The 23,800-nt window shown below is 30.9% G+C and overlaps 1 protein-coding gene across 4 annotated transcripts in view; it reads left to right on the top strand.

Annotated features, from left to right (window-relative positions):
* The window catches only part of Ret (protein kinase receptor Ret oncogene), a 56,142-nt gene that overhangs the window by 5,702 nt on the left and 26,640 nt on the right, over positions 1-23,800 (top strand). Inside the window, exon 1 of one of the 4 annotated variants that reach the window (XM_083106159.1) lies at positions 2,992-3,130. The exons of the other annotated variants lie outside the window; for them this stretch is intronic. The gene's annotated coding sequence lies outside the window, so the exon portion shown is untranslated. Of the gene's footprint in view, positions 1-2,991; positions 3,131-23,800 lie in introns of those variants that run through there. 4 annotated transcript variants of the gene reach the window in all.

Here is a 23,800-nt window from a genome sequence, read left to right as displayed (position 1 = left end):
AACTATAAAATGAGATTTGCGCATATAAATCATAATCTTCCACGAGAATATAATTTGTTTTTATTACTGAATAATTGATTTATTATTCAGTTATTATTGGTACTTCTAATATATATAATATATATATAATTTATAATAATATATCTGAGCTAATAGAGATGAGATAGCCTACTTTTAGTTTTTCGCATAATAATGCTAAATTGCTAGAATATATCAGCAACAAGTTTTTATGATTTCAAGATATTAATAATCCAAGATATTAACGGTTGAACGAGTTAGAAGAGCGGTAAAAAAATTTTATCGCGTTCCCCACGAGGTACGGCATTTCGCATTCGTACGTCAAGTCATCGTATGAATAATAATGAGAATGACAAGACTCCTTATTAATGACGCGGTAGAGCACGCAAAACGTCTGGCGCGAGTCTTCTCACCGCAAAGTTACGGACTACGTTGCCGGCAATACATTTTACGGCGGCATTACGGTTGCCAGGTGCCAGATACAAAAGAAAAAACTGTTGTTATTTTTCTGGGTAAAGTAACTTTCTAAAATGTATGATCTCGTTAAGGCTAATATTACTTTTATGCTATTTTTATTTATATTATAAATATTATAATTTTTATATTATTTTTAATATATTTAATATTTTAGTATTATTTAATTATTTGATTAAATTCAATATTCGTACGCGTAGAATAGTTTTGTACATATCCATATATTTTATATAAAATATATTGATTTATATAAAAATCGCATACTCTTTTCATATCCATTTTACTTTATTGCGTACTATTATTGATTTTACTATGAATATAATATATGTTTCAAAAGGGAAATTATCAGTAATCCTTTCTATCGCGTTCAAACTTTGAAATGTAAATTTCTCGTGTGGTTTGCCAGCAAATGCAATCGACAATTAATGTACGTCACAAACTACAGGTCGAAATAGAAAATCAAACATCGCGTGCCACACTGAAATCGTTAATCAAAGACGGGTTCTAAAAGCAGCCCTCACCCTCATTGCAACCTAATCTAAAAGCACGTATGCATTATGCACGCGAATGGATCAATTTCCAATATAAGAAAATATATTATTACAATTAAGTTTGATTAATGGAAACTGATGTGCGTGTATACGTGCGTGCGTGCGTGCATGTAACTCACAGTTAAAGAAATTTCGAAATTAAATCCAAAAGGAATATATACAAAATAAAAATTTTAATGTGTATTTCCCCTGATAATAATTATAATAATGTGCACATCGATAATAACTGATTCAACATTGAATTTCATCAAGTAGAATTAATTGTTAATAATTTAGTAGAATTATTAGTATAGCAGAATTATTAGTAAAATTAATTAGTAATATAGTAGAATTAATTGATCAAGTAGAATTAATTGATAATATATTTTGTATATCAATCTTTTAGAGTTTTTTTATAAACATGAACACTTCTACACATTTTCAAACATTTTTAAAATGCAAACATATAACTTATTTAAAATGAAAACATTTCAAATTTAAACTATTTTAAATTTTTTATTTAATTTTTCAATAATTTTCTTTCTCGATTGGTTGTTTCGCAAATTTTAGAATATATCCCATATCTAACAGTTTATAAGAATAAAACTTAAATGTGATATAAAACTTAATTGCGACCTCATATTCAATATCGTTTTCAATTCAAATTTTTACGTATTGATATGTGTTATATAATATTATATCGAGATTCATTATTTAGAAATTAAGACAAAAAATACTTATTGTATAATAACGCTCACGGTACGATGCACAATGGCAGAATTGTGGAATACATCGCAAGGCACTACATAATTCCGACATTAATCGCACACGATACGTACTTTATTTTGTATTGCGATAAACGCAAAAATCTCGTTTATTACATGCGATCTGCCATTAGAAAATCGCACGATCGAAGTTACACAACACTCTGTTCGTAATGAATAGTATATAATATGCATATTTTTTACGATAATTTAACTATATTATAAAACACAAAAGAATACGTTCCAAGAAATAATACATCATGGAACGTTATCTTCTCGAGTGTTGCCGCAAGACTAACAAAAAGTCCACTGTACGAAAACATTACATAGCACGATAAACATTTCCGAACATTTATGACGTATAACTCCTAATTTTATACGACTCATTTTATACTACCTAATTTTATACATGATTAACTGAGACGCAATAATCACGCGAAAAGTATATTCATTAATTTATGTAGATTAATGATCGTATATAATTACCTTTAAAAAATAATCAGTATATTGAAACAGTTTCACCAGTTACTGATACAAAAACAAGTCATTGATCAGTTTTTGTATCAGTAACTGGTAAAACTATTTCAATATATACTGATTATTTTTTTAAGAGTGTAATAATCGAGAAATGATCGCTTAATATTTATTGCGATTGTATTTCGCGAATAATAATACAGCTTTCACAGCGAAAATGACGAAATTGTAACAATAACGCAAATCATAAACAATAACGCATTATCCATTTGCCGCAAAAATTATTTATTAAATTCAACGATGATTAAATTTCCGATTATATATTATCGCGTTTCAATGAGCCATTCAATCGTGCATACGTCGTAATACATATATTTGCGTCGCGTACCCAGAGTTTAACATGCTTTGTTTACGTACGACGCGGGGTTGACTTTATTGTCATTCTCGCGGCGAGACCGAAACATACACAAAAGTGATACATTCCGTATCGTATTATTTCACGAAACGCACGCGTTGAGAATTACTTGTATTTTATAAAAGATATTAAGTTGCCATGAAGTGCGTGTATTGCATATTATTCATTACGAATAGAGACAATATACAGAGAGAATACATTAGAGATTTGTGTAAATTCGATCGCGTGATTTTCTAATGGCAGATCATAGTAAACGAGATATTTGCGGTCTTCGATCGGAATACAAAATAAAATACGCATCGTGTGCGATTAATGTTGAGAGTACGTAAAATGTCATATGTGATCAATGCGTACGCGATAATTATGTTTTCGCGAGTGTTGTGTGAAATGTGCCATAAAAAAGTAGCAGAAAAAGGAGAAGAAAGTTCAGGAGGCGACGATGGAACAATCATGAGGTGAGTAATTTATAATTTTGTTAATATATTATTTGTTAAAAACAAAATTAATTATTCGTTTATATTTGAAATAACGATTCACTTTACATTACGTTGCGTAATATATGATACGTATAAAATATTCCGAATCTTAATTTTATTTCGAAATATAAAATATGGAATATTTGATATTAATTACAAAAAAATATTTATTTTTAATAATTTTATAGAAAATACTTTTATAGAAAAACTATAGAAAACAATTACTGTTCAAGATTTACAAAAAAATTCTTTAAATTATTTATATAAGAATTAAATTTCTCTATGAATACATATACACACACATATTTCATACGCAAGTTTACATCTGAAACAAATGTTTTCGTTAATTGTGTAATTTTCAAATTAAATATTTGTTTTAAAAAATGCGAAAAATTTAATGTGCAATAAATAATTTTTAAAATATAATTACTTTGATCATTGCTTTATAGGATTTGGATATATTGATATTTTATAGGTCAACGTCATACATATTCTACAACCATTGTGCATCGTACCGGTAAATTTTAAATTAATTCTTGTTTTAATTTCTAGACCATAAATCTAGATGTAATATTATTTCAGATACTAGGTTAACAGAAGTAAATAAAATAAATAAATAACATTTCTGCAAGAACGAATTTTTTCGAAATTATACGCTATTTTTCCATCTCGACTGTTGCTTATGAATTATTGCATCAATGCTATTCCCTCTCAGTGAGTTAATGCCAGAAAGACTAAAAAGATTCGAATCTTATTGTTAGAAGGAAGTGCAAAGTATCAAGTATACATAATATTCTTAATTCTTAATTGTTCCTTTTCTGTTCGTAACATTTATTGTATCTCATTGTGTTCTATTTGGGCGAATAAATTGACACAAAAATATTTAATTGCTGTTAACAAATGCAATCATTTGGCCGTTATTTTTACACATTGTATTTTGCAAAGCACGCGAAATAATATTACGCGTATTATATGTAAGAGAATTACATGGTTTAATTTAATTATCTGCTAAGTAAAAACTATAGTACAATTCCGTTGGGCGACATATGCATGTATGTGAAACATTTAATCAAATTAATAACTCCATCATGAAATGTTGAAACATTAGAGAAATATCTAACAAATTAACTTTCGAGCAAAATTATGCCTGACTTATTCGTCTTGAAAGTATTATATAGTTTCCAGAAATATTCTTTGTAAAATAATTTTTTACTATTATTCCAAAATGATTTAAATATGCAGTCATATTTTCTCTTTTCTGAAGAAATAAGGTCGACAAAGATTTAATCGAATATATGCACTAAAATCAGACAGGTTGCTGTTTGACTAAGAATAAAGAGATTCAGCGATTCATCATATTAAAAGTAATGTAACGAGGACAATAAAAGTTATAAAGGATGAGCTTAAAGTGGATAGTATCATTTTAGATACGATGAGATGAACAAATTGTCGCGTTTTTTAATCTCTACATTTTTTAATTTCAACCTTTTGAATTGACATTTGAATTGACATTTGAATTCTGTACATGTATCTGCAAATTATAAATTATTTTACTACTACATGTTTAAACGATAAGTTACAATTTAATAAATCAGTATTAATAATGTTGGAAAATAAACTAAATTAAAATAGAAAAGAAATTTACGATTTAAGTAAATAATTATTTTATGATATTATTTTTATAATATTATTATTTTTCCATTATATATAATGCGAATGTACATATCGACCGATATATTCGCTATGCATGTACATGTACATACTTTATACCACGAAGTATAGTAGAAAATAAAACTCGAGCTATTGTTTCGAAGCATGCAAGTGCCTGGCCTTAACCTCGACCAACTTGTCCTTTACTTTTCCGCGTATTTCTCTAATCTCTCTTCATCAAATTCTCATCAAAAGGTTTGGCAGAAATTATTATTATAATTTAGCAGTACTCCGAATCGAACAACAACACAGCCACTTGAATCGTGCACACAATCACGGGATATAGCATCAAGTACTTGTATAGATTAATCGCGGTATAAAATAAACAGTTCGAAGAAGATTCCGTCGTGTACCTTGGCCTTCTCGTGACATTTCGCGAAACATAAAACTATATCACCCAACGACCACGTATGTTCATTAAACGTAATCGCGAGTGCTTATCGCTCGTGTGTGACGTACGTCAGTGGATGTGCTTATGAAATTGAAATATCCCTCGTTTTACGAGTATGACGAGGGATATTGTAATGTTGATTGCTATCTCTTCTACAAAGGCTTCGTCTCTCGAAGCTTACATCCGAAGAATATTAATGCATGTCATGAAATACCGACGATACAAAGACAACGCGTTCATTAATTTGATAAAGCTCCACAAGTAACGAGCGAAGATGGGATGTGTTCAATAATAGCATCAGCATCAGTAATGAAAAGACCTGTGCATAATCGATACGTGCATCTTGCAAATTTTGCATGCGGTTACGCATCCAGACACAATCCTGTATGTATCTTAATTATCAAATAATTTTCTAATTGTAATGTTGTATCATTTAATGCATATTTAATAATATATATGCGTAATTATATATAATATAAACAACAGAAAGTGTAATTCACATTCCATACACGATGCGAAAATTTATAATTAATCTATTATAAAATTAATCATTATTAAAAATAGCAAACATACATTTAATATTTAAAAAGTCTCCAGTAATCAAAATAATAATAATAATAAACATCTTTAAAATTGTAAATATAATCATTACTTTTTGCCCGCTCAGCCCTAATTTATAACGCATGAATTCATTGTATTCGTGTCAGTATATCTGATAATACGGAACAACATGAAACCATCAGTAATTTGATATATCTAGAATTGTATCAACGCGCACGATAACAAAGTTACATGCGACATAAATTTTTACATAGATCTCTTTGATCTCTAAAATGCAGCAAAAGGAGTTAACACTCGATATCCTCAGCAAGGATATTAATTATTATACATGACCATCTCATTCTTTCATATCAACATCGACATCGCGAGCGATTTTGGGACATGTAAAGTGTCGATATCGTTATCGTTAGCATCATAACAAAACGAAGGGCGTGCGATCGCCTCGCCATAAAATTGTACATTTTACGAGATTATTATCACGATCATCATTCTGTCAGAGATGCGCGTCTGAATAGAACGTTTTGCGGAAAATTGCATCGACTTTATCGAAACGCTGCTGGCAGGCGATTACGTGACTCCAAGTGAGCATTGTTTGCACCGCGACGCTCATAATGAATACGGTATTATTAACATGATGTAATGGGACCGCGCGATAATGTAATCGAGGGACTCGCCTCCTCGACACGAACACCATGCCCGTTACAACGCGCGTCGTTGTAATTTAATCTGACTATCTTCCTCCCCCCGCGAAAGAGTCAAAGACACGTATGTAGGTAAAAATCCATCCTGTGTGTCGGTCCCACAAGAGGGGTGGCTGACGCCACACCCCGTAACCCACATACCGAAAACGCATGTGTGACATACACGGTATGTCACCGGCCACCGTTGACATTTGTTATTAATTAACTACGTACAGTATAGTAAATGATGATTTAGCATTAAATTCCCTCTTCCCCCATCTTCGTGTAATAGAGAAAAATATTAATGTCATTGTTATTTTTATACAGATCAGAAATGCTGCAGTTTAAAAAATGTATGTTTCCCATTTATTTCTTTTATGAAAAATTATATCATAAATGAAAGTTATTTTTTTATTGTAAATATTTGGCAAAAAATTATTATATAAATGTTTACAATACGAAAGAATTTTATAAGTGATGGTAAGAGAATATTTTTTACACAGACTGAAGCATTATATAATATTATATATAATATTATATAATGCTTCAGTCTGTGTAAAAAATATTCTCTTACCATCACTTATAAAATTCTTTCGTATTGTAAACATTTATATAATAATTTTTTGCCAAATATTTACAATAAAAAAATAACTTTCATTTATGATATTACGTATAATGTATAAAAAATATATGTTATATATATTACATATATATATATTTTTTTATTTCCAATAGTTTATAATTTTGACAAATATAATTGCTCGCCTAATAAGTTGTTTTATATAACATAATAATCTACATTAAATTTTTTTACTTAAAAAATAAAACTTAAAATTATTCAATTAATTTAGAAATTTTTGTACAACGTAAACTTTATATTTTCTGGTATATTAAAATTTGTAAACACGTGATATTTTTATATACTTACGTATACACGATTACGTGATCCACGATTACGATAAACGATATATCTGTTGAGATAAAATTCGGGTGTGGGCCCGATAACTATATCACGAAGCAGATAAATATCCTACGGTAAAGTCTCCTTTTGCGAAAAAATAATCGAGTCACGTACAACTAGGAATATCTATTTAAATTTTTTCCCACTTGGAATTTCTAAGTCAAGAAGGTAGATATTGTTAATGGGTACAACTATCGCACGCGATATATCTGAACTAAAACATCGGTAGAAAATATGGTAACCTTTATTGTCTCGTAACATCTGACCTTTAACCAGACTTTTCTACTTTAAATGGAACGTCGCAGAAATAAATAGGCAACTTAAAACGCGACGAGACTATGAAATGAGCAATTGAATTCTTGCAAACAATCGTATATGAACAGTATTTAAACCATATATGAATAATATTTAAATCAACAGTTAATAAACAATAGAAGTCAAACAACACGAAATATTTATCATGTGCATATTTATTTAAAAAATATATCAGAGAATATAAATATAATTAATCAAAATGTAATTAAATTATTAGTTAAATGATTAAATTAAACCGTAATATTTAATGATGACGATGAATGTAATATTCTTATGATAATATAACATTGAACTGTTCAAACATGAACGAGATGATTGATATAACAGTGTATCATGATTTAAAAAATCTTACTCTAAAAATTTGATACGTCGAGTCTACAATAACGGAATAAGAAAGTATGGAAATGTATTCGTGGAAATTTCGCGGTTATATTTTTCACGCGTTGGCATCATGCAAATGCTGAGTCGACCTAAACGGTAAACAGAATTTTCTTGCCGAATAATGTTCCACCTGGCTTTTCTATACCGAGTGTCCAAAAAAAAATTCGCATTTAAATAGAGGCATTCCATTAATATTGACTATTTAACATTTTTCAATTATATTGCAATTAAAATATATGTATTGAAAATTTCAAAATTTTTAATGTACACATATCGTTTTATATATTATTTAAATAGATAAAAATTCATAAAAATTGAATTTATTTTTTGCCACCCTATATTTTATCTGTCGCTAATTTTATCTTCCACGTTAAATCCGCTTAAGTCTCATGATTGTCAAGGGCTTCATAATAGACTATTAATTTCTTCGTTAGGCTTCTTCAGCGTTTTGCTTTTATGTAACAAGCTTATTGCATGGTTTTCCCAACGGAAATCATCCATTTTCGCGAGATACGCGACACGGTGCAAGTCGTGTATCTCGGCCACACATACACGTAAAATGATTAGAAAAGACACGGTAACACTTCAGTGACCTGATGGAGCTGAACAAAGTTTCGCCCAATCTGGGTTACCGCCAACTACAAAAATTACATACTGCTGTAAAATGGCAGCAGTATAATGATAAAATAATAGTATGTAATAATGTTAATATTGAAGTCTCAGTGAAAAAATTAATTTTGAAATTAATTTCGAACATGATCCGAGATCAAATACATATAAAAATTGATCTTTATCAATTCAATAATATTACTGATAATTGTTTAATTAATTAGCAAAAAAAATATAAAAAATATTTTGTAATTTAATGTAAAATCTGTAGATTTTTTTCTTTTTCGCTTGCATTAAATTTATTTTTCCAATTCATACAATCACAATAGAAATACAATAATACTCATAATAGAAACTATTAAATCTTTCTTGTAAAAGAAAGATTTAGCGTGCTGACAGAGTATTCTCAATGGCAACCGTTTCAGAAGAAAGAATCATCCCCGAAGTGTTAAATCTCATTCTTTTCAATAGGAGGATTTAGTGTGCTGGAAGAATCCACGATAAGCCGCATAGTCGATGCTATATATATGGCGCAAACAATTCGCATCTTTCTAATATTTACGCAGGCGATATCGGAGGCAAGAGCGGTAACGCACGTCCGATCGAAGATCCACTCGTACCACTGCAAAGGGATATAAATCTCGCAATGCGCGAACGAGAGGAGCCGCCGAGAATTAATCTCATTTGTAAACACGGATATTCATTCTCGCGGGAAGACGAGCAGAAATGAATCATGAAACGTCGGCATTTTCGAGCACTGTGAAATATATGTATATATGCTTCGAAAAGAACCGCACCTTCATCGCGTTTGCATTTTAATAAAATAAAGGGAATATATTAAATAGAATAAATATAAAGTCCACCGTGATTTTTTAAACGTTCCGTACGGAATATTTAATTTCTGAATGTTGCAGTTTAAATAATGCATGTGGCAAATTTAGTATGATATAGCAATGATAAAGTTTCAATATATATATATAAAATTTTTTATTTAAAAAAATTTCATGTATCTCCTACGCATATTTTTTTTCTTTTCGTTCACTTCTAAAATTTTTTTGTTACAGTTTTCGTACATATCATGATCAATAATTTTAATTAGCAAATGAAATATAATAATAATATAATAATATAAAAAAATAATAATAAATATATTATGTTGTGTAGTATTTTAAATTATGAAAATATCTCACAATTAAAAAATATCGCTGATTTCTACGTTGATATATAATGGTAGTTACATTGTCAGCTATACAATCGCTCTTAATTGTCGCGGAAACACTGTTACATTATCATTAATATCGACAAGTTGTTATTTATGATTTGATCGTAAACGGGATTAAAATGAAAGGTGAAACGAATCGTATATTTTTATGGAAAATATAAAAAGCTTCATAAAAACGTCGTGCGACAAACCAATTTATTAAAAAATTGCAAGATTAAGTTATAAAATTTTATTACAAATATGATTTCCAACTGTATTATTTACGACCAGTCTGATAAATGAGAGAATATCTCTCACTTACGAAAAACATATTTCGCGCTAGTTAAAATCTCAAAATAAAATAAAAAAAGAAGTAAAATTTTAATGGATAGCTCGTCACGCTAAATATCCCGACAATCATTCGCAAACGTTAGAGAAACTTAACTTCTTTCGATCCAAGTTCGATCGGCGCGTTTACACAAGACGAACATAATGCTGACGAAATTAACATTGTTGTACGTCGTTGTTGACCGTATCATTTTCGCGCATCCGCAACATTATCGTGCGAAACATATATATTCGAGCAAACACAGAAAACTGTCGCGCGCATACGTTACCTCTCCCCCCCATCTGTCAACATCACTCTGCGACCGTATCCGTCCGTCTCGATATAACCACGAAGAGGACAAACGCGTGCGCGTCCGGAAACTAAATTCCCCGAACTGACACCGAGCCACACGCTAGTCCACGTTAAAGAATATCCCAGAACGTAAAGTCACAACTCGAAGTGGCTTTTCCCCGCAGATTAATGCGTTTCAGTGTCGCAATCATTCTAATTGCGAGCGAAATTTCGAACTTCTCGACAAGTTTCTCGATAAAAAGAAAATGTTGGAAATATTCCTCTTTTTTTATTTTTTCTAAACTTAATTAAACCAGTCTAATTAAATCGTTAATTGAGAAAAGGAGAAAGTTGCTTGCAGGAATTCTCAGAAAATAAAAAATTCTTTTATGATGTTTTGCAATACTTATGCAAATAATTATAAAGTTTTTTTTACATAAATATTTATATTAATCATATTTTTATTTGAGATTGATGATTCAGTTAGTGATTGTAAGACATAAAAATAAAACATAATAAATAGAACAAATAAATAGAATAAAATTTTATTAATTTATCTCTCTTCAGTCTCTCTCGAATTTGTGATATAATTTATCATTTCATAAATACAGGAAGAAATTAACTCTTAATGATATGACATTTGTGCAACGTCTCTAATGAGTGTCGGAAAATTCAAACGACGTCGATTGTCTCCACCTGTTATTCTAAGAACGAACAACGTTTTGTTTCTCAACGCCTACACGATGTCTCGAACAAATACGTCGACATGAAAATGGCAAAATATTATATTACGATACTAATTAGTCGAAGAATATAAAGATATCTGTTCCTATTTTCTTCTTTTTTTTACAGTTTTAGAAAAACATATTTTAAAAATAAAAACAAACATTTCTCATAAATGTAATTTTTTCTCATAATAACTTTTTGAATGTTATTTTGTAATTTTATATTTGTTTTAGATATCTTGCAAAAATGTGCAGGCAACCGTTCAAAAATCTCTATCTTAAAAAATGTAAATGTAAATATTTTTAAAAACTTAATTCGAATTATAAAATAAATATTTTTTAATTTAAATATTCTTATAGCAATAAAAAGTCGTATATTTTATATTTCAAATATTATTCAACTTTGTGAAATTTGCATCAGCGAACTATTTTAGAAAACTCAATAGGAGAGGTATGATGTATGGTACAAAGAGACGCGCGGAACATATGATTTAATAACCACATCAAGTGCACCGGTAGCATAAATATCGTTAGATACACGAGCCAAATCTAAAATACTTGTTTCCATTCGCTCTTTAAATAAATACAATATAGTTGCATATAAATATATTATATAAATTCGAGAAAGATGTGAAGAAGAGTAAATTAATCGAATTTTAAATGGAATAGATAATTGGAATTATATATAAAAGTAAACTTGATTGTTCGGAAAATAATAAACAAAATTAATTTGTCTGTGTTTAATCTGACTGTTCTTGTTATCATTTATTACAAGAATAAACGTTAAATCTGAAAATTGATATATATTGATTAATATAAAGTGTCACATATATTATACATATATTTCCAATATTTGTCATATATTTGCTTTGTTCATAAATTTCCCTTTTTCATATATTAATTTTATTTTTTTATATTCATTTAAAATTACTTTATTTACTTTCAATTCTCATTATTGATAAAATAATTTTAATCTTAGCATTTTAACTACATAATTTAATTTTATTTTCTTAATTTTATTTTTATTTTAAGTTTTATTTTCTTAATATCTGAAATTTTTTATATCTCTATACACACGTATACAAATGCAATATAATTTTTTATTATTTTCCTAAAAATAACAGTTATTATTTTCCGAATAATTTGTATAGTGATAAAGAAACTCACAGTACGGAATCGATGCACCGCCACTGCGTTTGCTTCCTAACCTCTACTTCATTCATCAGGTTGCTGCTCTGCTTTATCCGATATACTCGTGATGATTGTTTATCGCACTATTCCACATGTTTTTTTTGCACTTATCACATTCAATCACACTCGGTCACGGTCGGTTACTTTTAATTAACATACCAGGACGTCCATAGATTAATTCATTCACTTCTAACCTATTAAAAGCATCGCATTTTTCCGGTGACATCGGAATTTCAAAAATGTCATGGCGGAACGACGCCTGCGCACTGACCATGAATTTCTGCACTGACCCCACGCGAATATTTCAATGGCCCTCTCTCCCTTTCCAATTCAAATCTCCGATGAATCTGTGATTTTTTATATTTTCCTCAATATTCGCGAGTACCCGTCGACACTTCAGTATTCCTGGAAATGCTGGGGAACACTCGTCGGTCGAGCAAAAGTACCGAATGTCAATGAAATCTCGAGCACGTATATCGCTTTTCCCTCCTTTCCTCCTCAAACGAGTCTCCGCGATCCTTGAATGCTTCCATTGATATTCACAGTATCCCTTTGATACTCGAATAGTCCTCGAAATGTCACGGGTCTCGCGATGCTCGTGATGAGAACAAATTGCGCTGAAATAAACAACCGCGACGCAACTCGACCGCCGCGGGCACTGGACGCGAAGTGGTCGCCGGTCAAAGGAATTTGTGACGTCAGCGTGACGTCACAAATTCCTAATTTCACGTCGTGGCGCGGCGGAAAATTTTCTGCGTCTTCGCGACCCTTGAATACTTCCATTCATATTCGCAGTATCCCTTTGACACTCGGCTACTTCTCGAAATGCCACGGGTCTCGCGATGCTCGTGATGAGAGCAATTTGCGCCGAAATACGCGAGAATAATGATGTATCGGGAAGACGTAATATTTCAAGGAGCGTCGTCCCCCCCCCCGCGTCCCCCCCTTCGCTCTTCCCTTCCTTCTTTCCGAATTCGCGATCTTTTTTAACACTTTCTCCGATACTCGCGAATAACTATTGATACTCGGATACTTTTCGAAATACTGGAAGACACTCGATCGAGCAAATGACGCCGAAATGCGCGCGAAAAAAATACACGTATCGGAAAATATACTTATGGCGACGAGGTCACAGGATCGAGCGATCTCGAGGATCGTGAAACGCTATTTATCGCGACGATTCCGAGACTACGGCCTTAAACTGAGTCCACTCCCTGATGTATACTTTTATTTCGATTTATACATTCGCCTGAAATGGATAAAAAACGACGCGGAGCAACTGCGACGCAATTCGACCGCCGCGGGCACTAAACGCGAAGTGATCGCCGGTCAAAGGAATTTGTGACGTCACGCGACATCGCCTAATTTCACGCCGCGACGCGGCGGAAAATTTTCTACGCGTGAATATATTTTTGCTAACTCTTCAAGATTTCTTAGCAACGTCACGCTTTGTCCTGTGCTAAAGGAGGATTAAGAATTACAGGAATTATAAATTAATCATATTTATGAGCTACTCGTTCACTTTTTTATCTCAAGAAATCACAATATATTGTTACACAACGTATAAAATTAGAAACAAGTGTATTACGTGAAAAGAGATTCTTTAATATTATAATTATATAAATTATATAAATTAATGAGATAATATCTTATGATAAATTAATATTATAAATAATAAATTAATGAGAATATTAATGAGAATAACTGTTTGAATTGGAATTATAATATTATTGCTCGATATTTGCAAATTATGACACGGAAAATACAAACAAATAAGCGCACGAAATTAAAAAAATAATGCAGATATGTATATATTATGATAATACGATCAAGTTCAGATCGTACACATGCATAGATAGATACATAGTGAAGAGATAATTCGATAAATTCAGGAATATGCGTGTTCAACGAAGTGTTTTGACGAAAAAACGAGAGAAAAACCGTCCTTTCATCCAAGAGTAATCAATTTCACAATTTCAACACAATTGTTGGGATTCAATCACACGCACGTGGCTGGGCGCAGCCTGCGATCTCCGATTTCCAAGAAAAGCCGCACACATAGGACGTGTTATAACAATAAGCTCTCCGCGATGATTGTTTCGGAGTTTCAAATGTCAAAATTTGACGTCCCATTTTATCATATGCAATGCAGGTATGTGCATGCTTTTATTCTTAATGAAAATCTCAATATTCTCTCTCCGTATTTTTCTACGAATATATTTTTATATTGTTAACGTGCATTAAATCATATCCGATAATATATTTGCGATGCTTTTTATAGTTTATCTTTTATTTTAATTTTACAGTTTATTATCATATTAACTTATATTTTATTCTTTATTCTTAATTATTTGTTTTCTAATTTGTAAGCGATTCTATGGATATAGAATCTATAGATATATCGAAACATATATTTTATTAAAATTTATTGAATAGATGTTTACATTTTTTTTAATTTATAATTTTTTGGAGACGTTTATAATTTCTTGGAGAGTCCAACTACAATTCTCTTTCTCGATAAAAATTTTGTTTTCCAAGATATTTTAGCTTTCCTATATATTATTCATATCATATGATTTCAGCTAAAATCTTTTGCATTATTGCATAGATATAAAAACAACACAAAATCTATTATTTACGAAAATTTGTTTCTTTATGAAAGAAATTTAAAACTGAATTGAAATAAATTTTATATAGAAGTATTTTTCTTTCACAGGAAAAATATATATATCTTATTTAAGTTTGTTACATTTTATTCTTAATTTGTGTATGCACATAATATTAAAAATAAGATAAATATTAAAATCAAAATATATAGGATTTATAAAAAATATATATCTCTCAAAAGATGGTTGTGTGAATAAAATAATAATAAATAATTCTAAGTAAAATTAGTTATATAAAAATATAATGCAATATGAAAGACTTATAAATTATTAGCAAGAGTATAAAAGCGTTTATCCAGATTTTGTATTTCATTTTACTTTATATTTTCAAAATTAACATAACTAATGACATATCAACATTAATTAACTCATCCAATGAGCTCGTCGGGTGGTGGTAAAATTAAGGAAGCAGTCAGTCGTGGGGCGATCGCGATATGAAACTGGGCCATGTTTACTAAGACTTTGATTAAGTCCTCGGCACCTTATTGCCGGTAAAAGCACGTCAATATGCGGTCTCTGTAAATTTTGTGACTTGGTTGCGAGACCAAGAATGGAACATAAAAGTCGAGTTAAAAGCAATTATATCCCGACCATTAGATGGAGGGACGGGCACGAAAAAAAATCGATGTTGTCCGAACCATTTAGGAGTTGCTCATGAATTCTCGTTATGAAAATTAACGCGCTGTGCCGCAATCTGATCGATCCGATTTGAATTAACGCATTCCGTGAGAACAATTGCCGTTGTTCATAATTTATTCGGCTAATTTATTTGACCCGGCACGAGAAAGGAACGCCGCGCAAATTAGTTCCACTACCGGGCGTGCAGAAATTACGTTCGCCTCGTCGGTTTGCGTATTTAACGAAGACCGAGACTCGGTTGGCATACAAGTTTAATCACAAGATCCTAAAGCTGGCGTAATCATCTTTATGACTATTACAAAATAGGACAATCTAGATCTGAACGCCAAGAATCCTGCTGGCTTAAATAATTCAACAATTTTTTATTTTCCTTAAATTTTCAATTAATTTTATATTTTCAAAATGGCGTAAAATTCGAAATAATTATTTTCGCTTTGACTAGAGTCGAATCACACAACAAAGTTATATTATTTCGATCTATCTATAAATTATTTTATTTTGTTTTATCGATTTTCTTTTTCATTTTATTATGACATTGAAAATATTATGATATTGAAAATATTTTTAGCGCAAACATTTAGTTTTCTTTTTGCTCATTGCCAATAGTGCAAAAGTAGATAGATATAATGGTTAACAATGTATCACGAAATATACATATTTTTTAATCTAGCTAAAATTGCGCCATACGATTTTATCTCGTCGGGTAAAAATAAATGTCGCGAGAAATGAGAGTCTCTGCAAAGGGTGACATGATGAATGATATTGCATGGGTGAGATGAAAAGGGAAAAATTCTTCTTTAATAAGTAACCAACTCGTGATGCGAGTATGAAATTGCGAGATGCGCTGAGAGAAAAAAACGAAATTATATAACCACCATATGTTCATGCTCTGCCAGGAGAGTGCTTCTCGAAGTTCTTGTTTATTTCCATGTAATGATTTTATTATATTCCGCAGTATATATATCTACGGAAATTTGGTTCTTGGAGAAGTTTGTTACCGCGAAATGCAACCGAGCGTGTTGTCGCACTATTATATACAACAATTTCCCGTGTACCGTAAAACTTAATGCGTATCACGTACGGTAAGCGAATTACTTGAGCTCAGCATTACGATTCCGCTCGTAATATTATTCATTGCGGATGAGAAGCTCGATTATCCGAGCAATGTGAATTAATTAATAACATCCTCCTGATTGCACCCGGGAGAATGTTATATATATATATGATATTGATATATATATACATATATATATATATATATATATATATATATATATATATATATATATATATATATATATATGTATATATATATCAATAATTGAAATGTCTAATCAATGAAAAATTAATGTAAATATGATACATGATTTAAAATATGTTTTTATTTTACAATTTTTTAAATCAAATAATAATATTTTATATATTGTATAAATAATAGGCTTATATTAAGTTTAAAATTTAAGATAGAATGTAAAATTCTACGCTTCTGCGATTATTAGTTATTTTTCAATTATTTACAAAGAATGTTTTATACAGTGTGTAATTTAATGTTGTTAGAAAGTTGACGTTAATTATAATAATTAAAGTTTAGTTGTCAACATTTTAAAGCAATTATAATCAAATTACTAGTTAGAATCACAGAGTAATTTGTTGCAAATTTTAAGGAATCTCTCTGTTTTTATAATATTATTGAAATTTAATATTGAAATTAATATTATTATTAAATTTATAAAAAAGATTTGAAAGAGCTCCATATTTGCAGATTATAGATAACAACAACATCGTTTCAATATCCTTCTTTTAGACATAAATTTACGTTCACGACCAAATCGCCATAATGTAATAATCGCGCGAGTGTTTATGGCTTTATTTTTTGCCACATATGTTACGAACGCATTAACACGCTACGCCGAGTATTAACGCGTCGATGTTAACGAGGTCGTAAGTTCGTCTCCTAAAAGGTGTGGGTGCTCGACTAGCGTGGAGTTTTCCGTACAACCGTGTCGAAGTGTCCTAAATATAGTTAGGCTATTTCAGAGTTCAGGATGGAAAGGTCGACCATCGGGATAAAAGCGGGAAAATGAGGGAAATGCGGGGGAGGAAAAAGGCGGGATAACAGGCGGCTCTTGTTATTTATTGACGTCGTCTCCACGCAGGTGTCTCCGTTTGAAAATCTATAGTATTCATATCCGTCCATAGTGTACTCTACATAGTCACGTGCATCGCGTCAGGACATCTCTTTACCAAGTGTCACGATAATAGTAGTTCACTTTTTTCCTCGAAACTTGTTGACACACGTGTGCACATGAATGTCTCATCGATATGTTGACTTTAAGATCGCCAGCGCTACATATCAAGATATTTTCTATCATTTTCGTGATATTTTTCTCGCTTTATAATGCAAAAAATTGCGTAAAAATACTTAAAAATCTCCAATATAAATATTTAAAATTAAAGAAAAATATATATTTCTTATTTAATTGCAAGGAATAATTTTATAGAAGACATTGTTGATAACGGAAATAAGAATATTAATAATTCTGGAATTGTAATGCATCAGAATGCCAATTAGCATGATAATACGAGGATTCAAGAGGCGATATGTTATTCGGGATCCAAGGGGCGAAAAGGGTCTTTTGAAAAGCGAAGGCCACGCGACGCGTTGTATGGCTGCTCATATCGTGTTCGGTCTCTGTTTTCGGGAATTGTAACTCGATGTGCAAATACAGGGTTTCCACGTGTAACGATCCCGCGTGCGTACGTGCGTATTGCCCGCATGGAATACACGTTACATCGATCGACTGGGACAGATTCTCGTGCCCGTTTCTCTATATCTCTCGTACATTATGCGCAAGGTTTAAACCGGCTATACCGATTCGATATCCAACTTCGACATGCCTTAATTACTTGCAGCAATCAAACTTCGCGAAGTCGGCTTGTACCAGTCATTAGCCGGAAATTAACTGATAATGTGCTGCTAAAATTCATGTACAGAAACTTAATACTGCTTGACTTGTTAGTTATAAGTTAAATTATAACATCAATTAACGCCTTGATTAACGTTGAGGAATTTAATTTTCTTTGATTATATAATTGATTGTAAAATTAATATTCCTTGAATAATTTAACGTGACTTTATTTAAGTATTTATCTCCGAGAAGTACTTTTTTATTTAAATCTCAAATATTTATTCAAATAATAAGGTTTATTTCTTTATTATTATATATTAACATTATAATTAATAAAATTAATTATGTAAAAAATGAATAATGTATATTTAATCGTGAAAAATGCAACTTAATTTTTTCTCTCAGAGTAAAATTAGAATCCCTTTATTTATGAAGCTTACAACACACATCGTCTTTAAATATTTGTATTTCCCATTAAAATTAAGACGATGATAATGCATCTTTATAGGTGCTCTTACTTCATTGTTGTGGTATTTATTGTGGCATCTTTATAACGATACTAGGCGAAACCTGATAAGAGCAGTAAGACAGTAAAGAAGATGAAGTGCGCGAACATTAAGATGTCTCTCACGGGATATACACAATAGAGCGAGATGCTTGAATGAGGTACAAGAGAAGGTATTTGTATCCCGCTGTGTTCCATACGAGAGCAAAAAGATTTATTTCTTATTGTTAGGAGTATTATTTATTATACAATTTCTTAGAATACAATTCCTAAATAATATATATTAATATTAAATATAAAAATACATTTATATTAAATTTATATTAATATAAAATATTATATTAATTTATATTAACATTAATATAATAATTCATTTATATATACACATTATATTCTAATTTTATAATAAACGTTATAAACATTAGAAGAAGTCAAGCCCAATTTACAAATCTCTCTTTATAAATTCAATATTTTAAGATAAATAAAAAAAATTTTTCTTTTCAAGTGTCTCCCTTTTTCTCAATTAGATAATTTATTTTTAAACTTTCGTTTTTTTTTAATTTCTAAAAATACAAATTATATATCAAAGTTATAGCACGCAAATTTTATAGATTTTCATATATTAATGATATGAATTTATAATATGGTTTTTCGAATTTAATTCTGCCTTGATTATATCTGTCGAAGGAGAAACGAAAAAATCTTTTGTCAAATCAATCAATCATCGGAATAAATGTTTGTACTGCAAACATCAACGCGTAATATATGTTTCCTGAATCTATCAAAAGTCAGTTTAAAAATCGTACGAACAAATTAACATTTGACATACATCTTTTCAATGCTATGACGATAAAATATCGTAGTAAAAAAAATCCCATAAGCAGTATAAGCCAAGCTCATCCGTTGCTTTCGACGCTCGATGTCGAAAGCCTTAAACACCTCCGCCTCATGAGTCATATTGACAGCCTAGCACTTAAGAATATGAGCGCTCTTCTTTTCTGAGTGAAAACTCTTTTAAGAGTCTTTCGCGGATATGATCAGTTTTTCTTACGCTACGATGACATATTATCGTAGACGTTTAAAGCCAGTAGTTTAAGGCACAGGTATCATCAGACGTTATTAACGCGCAAAGTTTCATAATATAACTTTGATATTGCAAAAGTTTGACAATATATTTGCTCTCGAATCTCGATATAGTAACACTTGAAGCTTAGTACTGTAATCAGATCTCATTGTCATATCTAAGAATACAAAGATATATAAAATAGGAAAATATATTTAAAAAATTCATTAATGTTTGAAAAATGGATAATATAATATAAATCATATTGTATTATGTATTTTTATCTTTAAAGTGCTACATTTTTTGCAAGTCTTTAAACTTTTAACTGCTCCAATTCATGAGCTATAAATATTATAGATATTTCGCCGTCTCTCTTAAGCTTCTTGCTCTACTATCTGTACAATAGAATGAAATTGCGATCATACCAGTAGGACAGCTTGCGTAGCAATATACGTAATTCATTTCTAATCCCCGACAAAAGTCAGGTGGATCTCGGTTTTCCGGAACGGGGACGAACATGAGGCGAGAGACAGACGGCGCCATGGACACGTCGGATAAAATGGGTTAATAAACGACCCATAGCATCGTTTGTGTCGGGACGGGCTTGAAAACGCGGAATAAACAATTCCAGGCATTTTCGTGGAGAATCCCCAAGATTAACGTTCCGACGCCGCACTAATAAAGCGGGGTTACAGAAGGTCGTTAGACAGGCGGCAGAAATACCGCATACCTACTTCACCTACTAGACACGAGCCCTTTTATTTTCATTGCTACTTCGAAAAATTACGCCGCCGTCGATGCTATTTTTACGACCCCTCGAAACTAGTTCGCTTTATCTAAAAAGCGCGGGGCCATTAAATGTGTCCTAACTATATTTAAACATTCCCGATTCTTGTATTTTATTTCGAGTAACAATACTAAATAAAGTTATCATTCAAGTTAATTTTAAAAAGCAAATAAAAAGTATGATAAAAAGATTCATAAAATTTAAAGAGCAATCATGTTTATATAATGCTGTTTACTGTGAGACGTTAAAATAAAATGGCATTCGTGATGAAAGCCCCTTTTTTAAGCAATATCTGGGTGAATAGATCTTAACGATCGCATTGAAATGTAAATTATCGTCCTTAGCTCGTCTAATATTACCAGAAAATGTTAAATCGATCGATTGGACAAAGAGAAATGTGGCATCCGAAATTCATTAAACTCCGTTTCACAATTATAGGTGAAATTTGTCATGCGAAATGATCAGCGCGATTAAGACTGAATGTGATGCACCAAACGCGACATTACATTTATGCGATAACATCTAGTTATTAATAACCATTCATCAAAAGCTTATTTCACAGAACTGATTCCTCAAGACCCGAGTTGATTTACGATTCACATAAGCGCAAATCGAATCCATCCATCGCGTAAATGTACGTGAAATTCCATCAGGAATCGCTTTAGTCAAACTATGTATATGTAAGACCCGCATTTTTAACGGACTTGCAAGTAGCAAAAAGCGAAATCAATATGTAATGAATAAATCTGGTATCTGTTTTATTTTAATGAAATGAAAAATTTATTACTTTTGTTATATTTTATAACTTATGTATATTATTTCTTATTAATTTATCTCTCTATATATGTGCACAGGTAACAATGTTAATTTTATTTATTTTAAATTACTATTTTATTCTAATACAAGTATCCCCTCGAATATATAAGTACATTGTCCAAGTATTTCAATGAAACGACCTGACATTCGGCGCCATGAGTATAATTATACGAAAAGACACAGAGGGAAGGAGACGTCTGCGAGACGTATGCCTGGGTGGCGTTATCTGTTTCTGAATATGCAAACGCTACTTCGTGCGCCGCTTAACACGTGAAGAACTCCCCTACAGTTGATCGCATTTTGGATACCGTACCTGCACCGGGTGTATCAAAATGCATGTGCAACGTTAGAACGTGTTTCATGGTACAGTGGGATTTATTGGGTGATAAAGTACTGTAATACAGTATCCAAGATGCACGAATATCTTGAAATTAAAATTTTTATTTACAATATTTTTCTTTTTTAATCCTTTTTTTAATCCTTTCTTTAAATTTTATCATTTTTTGTATTACAATATATTTTATTGCTCTAGACTTTAATAATTTGATTATGACAACAATATTTTTTTATCTAATTAGCGAATTTAAAAAAATTCAGGTTATTATTATATATAATAAATTTCCTCACACATGTGTAAAATTACATTTTCTTATGTTATTGATTAAAATCATTAATTATTTATTTAAAATCTTTATCTATATCTTGGAAAGAGAACAGCTAATTTCATTTTTCAGATCGAGAACATAACGAAGAAAATGTTCTACATAGGAATAGAACATTTATTCTTTTATCCTCGAGTCGCAAAATTAATTGTTCTTATTTTAATATATAGAAATAAGATATTATTATTCAAATTAAGGACCAATGCTGAATATATCTTATGGGTGATGTAGTAGGAAGAGAAGAGAACATTCAAACATATGGTAATCTAAACATGTTGCTTACACGAAAAATTTACATGTGAAGACACATTAAACATGAGCACGTGTAAAGAAATCGACTATTGTTTAAAAAAAACTTTTCGAACATGCTTATATACTTGTTTGCTCTTTGACATTTAATATTGAATATTTTGAAAATAAAAGTGTAATATGTGTTATAACTAAAAAATGAGAGAAAAAACTGAATCCATAGAATCTTAAAAAATCTCAGATTTAAAAAAAAAATATCTATTTGAATTTAAAAGTATGAAATTTTTTGCTATTTAATTATTTTACGAGGAAATCTTTATTCTTAATGAATTTTGGCTTGATTGTTATTAGTACCTCAACATTCTAATTGCAAAAAACTCTTTGTCAAAATATTAAAAAATTTGTTAAAATTAAACTATCGTTTTAATATACCATGTACTGTCGGTATGAATCGGAAAGCCGCTTTTCGAATGCAGTATATGTCGAGGAACTTGCGTGGGAGGAAGGGTGGGTTGTAAAAGTGCTCGTAATCGTTTCGTCTGTATCAGGCCGTACACGCGATCCGCGGATTAAAATTAACAGCCCCGCGGCATATATATATGTATTGATTGCACGCTCACCTTGACACCGAACGGGTAGTTTGTTCCTCCGCCGACGACGTTGGCCGCACGCGAAGGTTCTGAGGGAGTAAACCTCGGTAACACCCTCCTTTTCTCGACATTGAATCTCTCCGTAAATACTGAAATTAAATCCCGTCTTCCATTGAAGAATTGAATCGTTGTCTCAGCATTTAACACGACCTCGCAGCGAGCACTTTGCGAGAATTAAACCGAAAGTCGAAACCGACCATGACTTATAGTTTCGAATTGCGATAGTTTTTTAATCATTCTTTAATTAAACTCTTAACTTGTGAGCAAAAAACTAAGTGTGTTTAACATTATATTATATCAAGAAATATAAAAAAGACAATTTATATACATAGATTTAATTAAAAAATTAATTAAAATTA

The sequence above is a fragment of the Camponotus vicinus genome, unplaced genomic scaffold (assembly GCF_025532165.1).
Source record: "Camponotus vicinus isolate PSW18456_S1 unplaced genomic scaffold, iyCamVici1.0 SCAF_8, whole genome shotgun sequence".
NCBI lineage: Eukaryota > Metazoa > Arthropoda > Insecta > Hymenoptera > Formicidae > Camponotus > Camponotus vicinus.
Note: the sequence above shows the minus strand (reverse complement) of the source record. Positions and strands in the feature narration are given on the sequence as shown.